The sequence below is a fragment of the Podarcis erhardii genome (genome assembly GCF_964252035.2).
Source record: "Podarcis erhardii genome assembly, chromosome: 17".
Taxonomy (NCBI): Eukaryota; Metazoa; Chordata; class Lepidosauria; order Squamata; family Lacertidae; genus Podarcis; species Podarcis erhardii.
The window spans coordinates 24,207,865-24,219,227 of NC_138515.1; the positions used below are offsets into that span (position 1 = coordinate 24,207,865).

The window sequence follows — 11,363 nt, forward strand, 5'->3', positions numbered from 1 at the left end:
ATATAAACTTAAAGCATTTGCAGATGACCTAGTATTGACCTTACAGGAGCCACAGCCCAGCACCAAAAGGGTACTGCAATTGATTTATGAGTTTGGTCGGGTGGCGGGATTTAAACTTAACAAGCAAAAAACCAAGGTTTTGGAAAAAAATATGACCTCTTCAGAATCAGAAAGGTTTCAGAAAGAGACAGAATTAAATGTGGTTAAAAAAGTAAAATACCTAGGGGTAAACATAACAGCGAAGAACATGAATTTATTTAAAGATAATTATGAAAAATGTTGGTCTGAAATTAAAAGGGATCTAGATGTTTGGTCAAGACTGAAACTTTCCTTGTCAGGATGAATTGCTGCTATTAAGATGAATGTATTGCCAAAAATGTTGTTTTTGTTTCAAACCTTGCAGATTGTGGATAAAATGGAGTGTTTTGGGAGGTGGCAAAGAGATATCTCAAAATTTGTCTGGCAGGGCAAAAAGCCCAGAATTAAGTTTAAGATACTAACTGATGCTAAAGAAAGAGGGGGCTTTGCCCTGCCAGACTTAAAGCTCTACTATGAATCAGCAGCTTTCTGCTGGTTGAAAGATTGGCTGCTTCTTGAAAACACTGATGTTTTAGATTTGGAAGGATTTAACAATGCTTTTGGTTGGCATGCATATCTGTGGTATGACAAGGTTAAAATACACAAGGCTTTTAAGAATCATGTTGTCAGAAAAGCAGTGTTCAATGTCTGGTCAAAATACAAGGACTTATTGGAAAACAAGACCCCAAGGTGGTTATCACCAATGGAGGCTAAGGCCCCGAAAAGACTCAATATGGAGGCCAAATGGCCGAAATATTGGGAAATAATAGAAAAAGATGGAGACAATTGGAGGTTGCAGAGTATGGAGAAACTAAAGGGGAAAGTGCGAGATTGGCTACATTATGCTCAGATTAAAGAAGCTTTTAAGTCAGATAAAAAATTAGGATTCCAGGTGGAAAAATCAAAGTTAGAAACAGAATTGTTAGAACCCAGCTCTAAGACACTTTCGAGAATGTATAACTTGCTGCTAAAATGGAATACACAGGATGAAACGGTCAAATCAGCTATGATAAAATGGGCACAGGACATAGGGTACAACATTATGTTTGCTGACTGGGAAAAGTTATGGACCACCGGTATGAAGTTCACGGCATGTAATGCCTTGAAAGAAAACATTATGAAAATGATATATAGGTGGTACATGACTCCAGTCAAGCTCGCAAAGATATACCATCTGTCTGACAATAAATGTTGGAAGTGTAAAGAAGCTGAAGGAACATTCTTTCACCTCTGGTGGACTTGCCCTAGAGTGAAGGCTTTCTGGGAAATGATATACAATGAGCTGAAAAAGGTATTTAAGTATACCTTCCCTAAGAAACCAGAGGCCTTTCTTTTAGGCATTGTCGGCCAGAGTGTGCAAAAGAAGGATCGAACTTTTTTTATGTATGCTACAACAGCAGCAAGGATACTCATTGCTAAATGCTGGAAAACTCAAGATTTGCCCACGCTGGAAGAATGGCAGATGCAACTGATGGATTATATGGAACTGGCTGAGATGACTGGCAGAATCCGAGACCTGGGAGAGGAACTGGTGGAGGAGGACTGGAAGAAATTTAAGGATTATCTACAAAAACATTGTAAATTGTATGAATGCTAAGAAAGATGTAAGATTTGTAATAACACGGCTCCAACAAATTAGTAATAAGGAATATAAATTTGAATGTAATTGAAAGAAAAGATAAATTTTGGATAAACAATATTTCAAATTAAGATTTCAAAAGTGTGATTTAAATTCTAAAATTTGAGATTTAATATTGGATAATTATATGATATGAATGGAAACAAGTAAATAATTTGCTAGCAAAATTTGTGAGTTCAGAATGCGGGAACAAGAGATGTGATGAAGTCCAAAGAGGAGAATGAAATGTGGAAATTTGAAAAGACTATGTTATTATGTATGTTTTTTGTTTATTGTTTAAAAAACTTTAATAAATATTATTTAAAAAAAAGAAGAAGGGGAAAACAGCCCATTCCTCCAGTAGAAGTCCTTCTTGGGGTCTTCTACTGGCAGCACTAGTAAATGGAATCCAGCTCATAGTAAAAACAGAATAATTTGAATTACCCAGGAGTGCATTTAAGGTGTGTGTGTGTGTGTGTGTGTGTAACATTCATTTCATTTTATGTACAAGGTGTGACCGGAAAGTTTGGTGAATGGTCACAGAAATCCGACAGGGAGAAATATTCGAACATACAATCGGCATTGGAAACCCACAAAATGATCACAGTTCTGTATGGAGATGAAGCTGTAACTCGAAAGACAGTGTATGAGTGGTTTAAGCATTTCCGTGAAGGGCGGCAAACCATCAAAGATGGCCCTCGGTCTGGCAGACTGTTGACAATCAGAACAGCGGCAAATGTCGACAGAGTTTGTGAGTTATTGATGCGAGATCGGCACTTGTGCATCCAAATGATGGTCGAAGAATTGCATATTCCATGTGAAATAATTACCAAGGTTACTGAGTTGTCCCATTGAAATATACTCAGAGTTGAGAGTGGATTTCATGCTCTTTATTCAGCTCATAGTGGTGAGGAGGAAATGAAAGTTTCCCCAAAGTATCTGCTTTATATACATTATTTACACAATGGGCTGCACGTGATTGGCTAATTCCGGAATTCTCCTGTAGGCCAATCAGGTTGTGGATTCACTTCCATCTGGAGCTGGATTGGGTGGCTCCTGCAGACCAATCATACTGCTGCATTGTTCTAGGACCAATCAGACTGCTGCATTTTAGATCCTATTCAACTCAGTACATAACACCCACCCTCCATATTTTCCCAGTCTGGCCCCACCGGATTTATTTCTTTATTTATTTCCAAAACTGAAAACTGCACTGAAAGGGCACAGATTTTCCAACATTTCACAAGTGTCCAAGCTGCTGTGATGAGGGAACTGAAAGCACTATGAAAAGAGGGCTTCTTCATAAGTTTTCAACAGTTCTATGAACGTTGTCAATGGTGCATTGTATCAGAGGAGGCCTACTTTGAAGGCCTGCAAGGTATGTATGTTCGAATATTTCTCACTGTCCGATTTCTGTGGCCATTCACTGAACTTTCTGGTCACACCTTGTATTATACTTCTGTGCCACCTTTCACTCACACAAGTCAAAAAGCGGCTTATATACAATAAATAATAACAGTGTAACAACAACAACAACAACAACAACAACAACGTATTATTTGTACCCCATGCATCTGACTGGGCTGCCCCAACCACTCTGTGGAGTTGTTTAGTCGTTTAGTCATGTCCAACTCTTCGTGACCCCATGGACCAGAGCACGCCAGGCACTCCTGTCTTCCACTGCCTCCCACACTTTGGTCAAACTCATGCTGGTAGCTTTGAGAACACTGTCCAACCATCTCGTCCTCTGTCGTCCCCTTCTCCTTGTGCCCTCCATCTTTCCCAACATCAGGGTCTTTTCCAGGGAGTCTTCTCTTCTCATGAGCTGGCCAAAGTATTGGAGCCTCAGCTTCACGATCTGTCCTTCCAGTGAGCACTCAGGGCTGATTTGCTTCAGAATAGAGAGGTTTGATCTTCTTGAAGTCCCTGGGACTCTCAAGAGTCCTCCAGCACCATAATTCAAAAGCATCAATTATTTGGCGATCAGCCTTCTTTATGGTCCAGCTCTCACTTCCATACATCACTACTGGGAAAACCATAGCTTTAACTATACGGACCTTTGTTGGCAAGGTGATGTCTCTGCTTTTTAAGATGCTGTCTAGGTTTGTCATTTCTTTTCTCATAAAAACATAATAAGACATTGAACATTAAAAAGCTTCCCTAATACAGGCTGCCTTCAGATGTCTTCTAAAGGTTATATCGTTGTTCATCTCCTTGACATCTGATGGGAGCTCCATCGCAGTTTGTAGAGGAATTGGCATGTGAGGGAGAGTTGTTAGGGGGATGGGGAAAACAGGAAGGAATTGCTTATTGATGGGTGACTAGTCTCTCTTCTTCATTGGCTCTGAACTTGGGAGTCTTTTATTACCCTTCTTCTCCATGGGAAGCAATGTATCTCTCCTCCTAATAATAATATTGAGGCTACAAGGCTTCTCCTAATGAGAATCTGGATGTGGGGGTGGGGGTTCCCCCTCCAGTGTCTCACTCTTCCTGTTTCCGTCTCTGCCCCATCCAGAAATCAGCACAAGATTTAGCTACTTCCTTCTCCCCACCTCTCTCAGTCTAGGTAGCAGCTGCCAGGACATTACGCCCATTTGCTTCTACATGGTTCCATCCTTGTTTCAGACATCGTGGCATACCACAATGTTTTTAGCTGGCGATATATCGTGATGTTGACAACCGGATATTGCCCAGTCCTTAGTCAATCATGGTGGCTGGAAACAGGAGTGAACGAAGGCAGTGACACCCAGGGTGGCAAACCGCTGTGTACAGCGCATGTGCCGTACAGAGCAATGTCGTACATGTGCCCGCCCCTGGTGCAACACCACTGGCTGGAAGAGGCTGCACTAAGAGACCAGCAGCCATGGCTGACTACTGCTTTTGAGCCAAGCTTGCTGAAGCTAAGAGAGAGGCAATGATATACAGTGGTACCTTGGAAGCCAAACGGAATCCATTCCAGAAGTCCGTTCAACTTCCAAAATGTTCGGAAACCAAAACGCAGCTTCTGATTGGCTACAGGAAGCTCCTACAGCCAATCAGAAGCCGTGGAAGCCCTGTCGGACATTCCTCTTCCAAAAATTAGTTTGCAAACCAGAACAGTCACTGGTTTGCGGCGTTTGGGAGCCAAAATGTTCGAGAACTAGCTGTTCAAAAACCAAGGTATGACTGTACACACTTAGGTTATAATGTTCTATAGCTCTTCCGTTGCAGACTTCCATGTGCCAGTGTGTGCTAATAAACCATATTACTCAACGACACCAGCTTCCACCGTGCCTCGATCCTCTCAACAGAAACACAACTCTGGGGAGGTGCCTGGACCCCTTGGAATTTTGCTACCACTCGGCAGAGATTGCAGTGGCGTGCAAGACCAGTAATAGACCCCAAGCTGGGAGAAGGCACTTTGGGCTGATAATGGCTCAGCAATAGAGCACAGGTCTTGTAGCATGCATAAAATGTCTCATTCAATCCCAGGCATCCTGAAATAGTGAGTGGGGGCAAGGGGAACCCACTCCAGACCCTGGAAAGCGATTGCTACCCTTGACTATTTTGAAGAAATATTGTATACTCAACAGACAGATGGATAGCTGGAGGTCTTTCTATCTATTTCTTTCTCTCTTTTTCTCTCTTGACTTTTATATTCCTCGATAGTTTATTTTTATTCCTGTATCATTACTCTCTCTCATTGTGCTTTGGTAAGAATTGTACGCAGATGAAGGGGAAGTGGCAGGGAAGGGGAGTTCTCACAGGGTGAGGGGCTGTGAGGAGAGAGGGGGGGCCCAGGTGAGAGCTGGCAGGGCACATCTTCCTTTGTAGGGGATGGAAGTTTAGATATCGTGCTGAGGGAGGAACTTACAGGGTGGTTTTTTTCTGTTTCTTCTTTCTTTAGTTTCTTTCTTCTCTTTATTTCCTGTAGATTAGTTTGTTTATTTTTATTGTATTGTGAAAAATTCAATTAAAAAATGTCAGAGAGAGAGAGAGAGAAAGAAAGAAAGAAAGAAAGAAAAAGAAAGGAATTGCTAGATGAACAAATAGATGAACAAATACTGTTACTCAGTGATTTCTCCTGTAGCTTCCTTTTTTTGCCCCACATGTCCCAATTAAAGTGCTTCCAAAACAAACTCATGCTTCAAAAGGGGGGGGGGGCGGGAATGGAGGGAAGGCTACATGCATTTTTTTCATCCAGCTTATCCATAAAAAGGTTTCGGATTTCATTTCTAGCGAAGGAGACCTTTGGGTGTGGTGGTTTCATGGGTTTTCTGATCCAATTTAACTATCCCTAATTAAATCCTGTGTATTAAAATCTGTCCCTCATTAAAACAAATTCAGGAGACAGATAGTGCTGGAGATAACATATATGTCTCTGGCGATTATGTAATTTAAAAAAACTCCTTTGTATTGAAATACGATTGGGCTCATCTGAGCAGTCAGCTCCATCTCATACCTTGTTTCCTGGTACATGCCGGCATGTGTCACATTCAAATAACTTGCACTCACTGTTCAATAGCTCATTGGTTCATACGGTTCTGGGTCATTCTTCTGCAGCACTGCTTTCCAAAGTTACCCGCACTCAATAATCTGGCAATAATCCCTGCGACCATTTCTATTACATTTGTTTGAAAGACGAGAAGAGCCATTCATTTTTCGAATATTTCTGATGTTGTCAAAACACTGTTCGCTTGCAGTGTTCATTTTGGCAAGACAAGAAGTGTTCAGAGCTTGACGACAAGTTCTCACTTTTCTTAAGTGCTATTCAATTTCAGTTTACTTGATCTACAGACCATCAACGTCAAATGCAAGGCAGGATTAACAAAACAACTACAGCAGAGAGAGAAAGAAATCACAATACACATACATAGAAATTGTGCCTTTTAAAGGGTATAGCAAAATACAAAAACAGTCAGAAATATTTTTTAAAATGCAAACTCGAAATGCATCTGACATTTTCATCATTGTGATCACAGCAACGAACCTGATTATATATACCCTTAGGGTTGGAATGTGCCATCAAAACTGAAACACGGAATTTATCCAAGTTCCCTAAATGCAGAGGAAAATAAATCAGGATCTTATAACCTGTTAAAAAAATACATTGTAGAAGAACATGGGCTAATATGCCAGCTGAGCTGCTTTCCCAAGGATAAACTTTCAAATGCTGAGAGGCCGCCTCAAAAAACAACCTTCCCTGAATGCAGAGACCAAAGTATTGAACTGAGCCATCGAAAACGCTCTCCTTTATCTAGGAATGTTTGATCGTTCTAGAGAGAAGATTGATAACTTTCTTAAGTTTACAAAAACAGCTTTTCCGACATCTACAGAATAGCCAAAAACTCAGGACCGGCTTAACCATGGGCCAAGAACAGCCTCGATGCATGTCACCCGAGTTCACCCAGTTGGCTCGCCCAAAAACATATGGAGCGAGTGGCAAGCTACTCTTAATGTGCCTGATTCACTTTGTGCAGATCAGTTTGTGTTGGTAGAACATGCCCCCCAGCAGAACATTCTCCTAGCCTAGCATATGTCCACGACTGAGCTACTACTGCAGTTTCTTAACATTCATAGCTCTCTTCTTGACCTTTCAAGTTAAGTAACAACCGAAAAGTGCAGGAAGAATAGGATGCATATAACATACCTTTGGCTGAATCCCTCTGGGAATTCGTCCTTCTCCCCCACCTCTCAAGATAATTACATGCTTTTAAAGGAAAGAAGTCTCCGACTTGCTTTTGAAGTCAACGGAGTCCTCTATGCAAGGCTTTAAAAAGCTGTGCTATAGTGCCCCCCAAAGGAATAGGACTATTGGTACAGCTGTCAACTCCCTGGCGTTTAAAAAGTATTCCAGAGGATAGTAATTGATCCATGTGTGAGAGATCATTTTATTTTTCAAGAAAGAGGGGCAAAGGGCAGGGCTGAGAGCCCTGGAAGTTAGACTTGGGGAAGGCTGCCCCTTACCATACATTTCCAGAGCATCCCCTGGATAATAATCTGCGCCTGCCTCTCACTTTAAAGGACCCAATGTTTTCCTGCTGCAAATATGCATAATGTGCCATTTAAAAGTTGAAAGGGAAGTTTCTCCCTCTCTAGACTGCAGCCAAATCAAAAACAAAGGGCAACATTGCCACGATTACTAAAAGGTTATCATTAGCTCATTTAATTTTTTTTTTTAACTTCCCTCCAAATTTAATGTGACTTTCTTTTGCCGGGCCCTGCATGTAATGGATTTTTAGTGCCGAAAACCAACATTTAAAGGAAACACACACATGAAAGAATGCTGAACCTGCAAAGCAAGCTGATGAAAGCCAGCGAATGTTTGTTTAATGGGCCATTGTTTCGCCATATGTCTTCTGATGCAAGGACAAATGCTCTGTATTAAATAACAGTTAAAATCAGGCAGGGAGCCAGTGGGGGGCTGAATGGGACACAGCTGTTCTGTTTTAAGAGAGCAACCTAGACGGCAGGGGGTGATCACAACTCATCCCTTTCCCACTTGGACTGATGGCTTTAGCACCTGATAGCTAGAGGACAAGTTACTTCTGAACACCAGGTGCCAACAAGGGAAGCCTTCATGCCTTGCTTGGCATTTTCTATTCTCATGCTGTGTTTTTCCTGTTGTGAACCACCCTGGAGTCTTTGGAGGAAGGGTGCTATACAAATTTATTAAATAAAATCAAGTGCTGCTAGTTGTTGTGTCTTCTGGTTTTCCAGTATATTTCTTATCAATAAAAAAATTGGTGTGGCGCAAGCAAATTTTAATTCTTAAAAGTGTTGCCCAGAAAAAGAAGAAGAGTTTGGATTTGATATCCCGCCTTTCACTCCCTTTAAGGAGTCTCAAAGCAACTCACAATCTCCTTCCCCTTCCTCCCCCACAACAAACACACTGTGAGGTGAGTGAGGCTGAGAGACTTCAAAGAAATGTGACTAGCCCAAGGTCACCCAGCAGCTGCATGTGGAGGAGTGGGGAATCGAACCCGGTTCACCAGATTACAAGACTACCGCTCTTAACCACTACACCACACTGGCTCTTTTCTCCCAGAGAAAAAGGTTTGAGAACTACTGGACTAGAATGTGGTACGCAATACTTGAAATCTTCCTCTGCTTTAGGAAGCAGGGCAGCCACCACCTTATGCCAAGCTGGGGTGTGTGTGGATTGAGCAGTAGTATCCTTCCACTCACATCTGCAAGCACAGGCCTCCCCTTACAATTGCTCCAACATTGCTCCAATGAAAATAGGGACATCCTTAATAATAATAATAATCTTTATACCCCACCCATTTGACTGGGTTGTCCCATCCACTCTGGGTAGCTCCAACATCTATAAAAATATAATTAAACATTAAACATTTATAAAAACTCCCCTATACAGGGCTGCCTTCAGGTGTCTTCTAAAGGTTACTTATCTCCTTGGCTGAAGCGTCACATAACTCCAAACCCTCCCTTTCTCCGAAAAGCGGGACATTCCAGGATCAAATCAGAAATCGAGACGGCTTTTGTAAATCCGGGGCGGTCCCTGGAAAATAGGGACACGTAGAGGATCTATAGTGCTTGCAGAGCCTGGTAAAGGGACCCCTGACCATTAGGTCCAATTGTGACCAACTCTGGGGTTGCGGTGCTCATCTCGCTTTATTGGCCGAGGGAGCCGGCGTACAGCTTCCGGGTCATGTGGCCAGCATGACTAAGCCGCTTCTGGCAAACCAGAGCAGCACACGGAAACGCCATTTACCTTCCCGCTGGAGAGGTACCTATTTATCTACTTGCACTTTGACGTGCTTTCGAACTGCTAGGTTGGCAGGAGCAGGGACCGAGCAATGGGAACTCACCCCGTCGCAGGGATTCAAACCACTGACCTTCTGATCAGCAAGTCCTGTGTTCTGGTGGTGGGGCTGAGCCAGCCTGCAATGCCTTCTGCTGCTGTCTCTATGATAGGCCAGGCTGCAAATACTGCAGGGCTCCCCCCTCTTGCCTCCTCCAAATCTGCTGTGGAGGGTCAGAAGAAGCCCCAGAACAGAACTTGGTGGTCAGGAGCAAGAGGGGAGAAATGCTTACACTGATGGAACAATCCATTCAATTCCACCCTGCGTTACAATTGTAGGGTGCCTGAAAATGCTTAGTCCCTTGGCAAGAGCATACAGTGTACACGTTTAAAATATTAGCAGCACCTACAAGTAAACATTATTAAAGGCAAAAGTTCCCAATTTTTAAAAAATGGGATGCAGAAGGGGAGGAAAACTCCTGCCAAATATATAGCTGCAAGATCTTTAGCTGCATTCTTGGAACACATATCTAAAGGAAGTTCTTTTAAATTAAACGTACTTAGGATCAGCGTGTTAAGTCTAGACAGAGAAAACTGAAACAAATGTGATGGGGCGCTGTAGTCTCAACTACGCATCTTGTGTCTCGCTGTTATCCCTGCTAAAACTGGTTTCTCTGGTGTTTTGGGGGCCTGTGAACTGGGATCAAAGTCTTCACCCATTCTGTGTGGCTGCAGGAAGCAAGCAAGTACCATCTACCCCCAAAAAAGCACAGACTCATGGGAACTGAGCACACTCAACATTCGTGGAAAACTGGCTGCTTCTTTTTTTCCCAAGCAGAAGGGGTTGGAATTGCTGGAAGAGATCATAGCTGGCTAGAACTCTAAACAGGAACAGGGAAACGTTTCTTGCAGGCTCCACACATATCAAAAAACGGAAGTTTTTTTAAACAAACAGGTATCTGAAAGCATGCAACACAAGTAACACCTTACAGTGCGAGGAAACTGCCTTTTTTTGCTGTGCACCTGTGACTGAAAGGAGTGTGCTTTTGCGCAATGATAAGTAAAATAGACCTTAATTTATTTCTGCTTTACAGGTGGTGGGCAATCCAAATCTTTAAATCAGAGGCTAATTGCCTGCACAATATACTCAAATATATCACGGAACTGGCCAATAGAGGGCTCTCTTAGCTCTATAAAATATACAAAAAAAGAGTTTTCTCAAGAGCATGAAGATATCAGATTTTTTTTTTATTCCCTTAAGAGAAACTGCTACAGAAGTAACATTGTGTTGTTTGATATAACAAGCTTTAAAAATAAAGCCAAGTGCATTTTTGCAGAGCTTTCAAAAACAATTTTCTATCCACAATCTGAAGTGGTATAGTCCAGAGCTTGAGCATGTCTACTGCTTGTAAATTAGGCTGAAGTTATGCAGACTAAATGTGGCAGAAAGCATGCTTTTGAAAAATCCAACTCATGGCATTCCATGCACTTACATTGAAATAAGCCCTAATATGTGTACATGACCACCCTAATGTAATGCCTGCCACTCTTTTCTATAGACAGTGGACCCTTGGGTTACATACTGCTCTGGATACGTAATTTTCAGGTTGCAAAAGTAGCAAACCCTGAAGTGTATTCTTCCGGGTTTTGCCACTTGCGTGCACAGAAGTGCTCGATCACACTGAGCGCATGCGCAGAAGCGATGCCTCTAGTTATGGATTTTTTGGCCCCCAAAACGAATTAAATTCATAACAAGAGGGTCTACTGTATCTGATTTTAGAACTGAGGAACCAGGCATCCTGATTTGGCCCAAGGACTGATCCTTATTGACATAATCAGTACAGTGGTACATTGGGTTAAGTACTTAATTTGTTCCGGAGGTCCGTTCTTAACCTGAAACTGTTCTTAACCTGAAGCACTTTA

At 42.2% G+C, this 11,363-nt stretch overlaps 2 long non-coding RNA genes across 2 annotated transcripts in view; one reads left to right on the top strand and one right to left on the bottom strand.

Moving 5' to 3' along the window:
- The window catches only part of LOC309332623, a 194,495-nt gene that overhangs the window by 182,463 nt on the left and 669 nt on the right, over positions 1 to 11,363 (top strand). The window lies entirely within an intron of this gene.
- LOC309332553 overlaps positions 10,668 to 11,363 on the bottom strand; it is a 73,075-nt gene continuing 72,379 nt past the window's right edge. Inside the window, exon 2 of the long non-coding RNA XR_014152169.1 lies at positions 10,668 to 11,333. This is a non-coding gene — a long non-coding RNA (uncharacterized lncRNA). The remainder of the gene's footprint in view (positions 11,334 to 11,363) is intronic.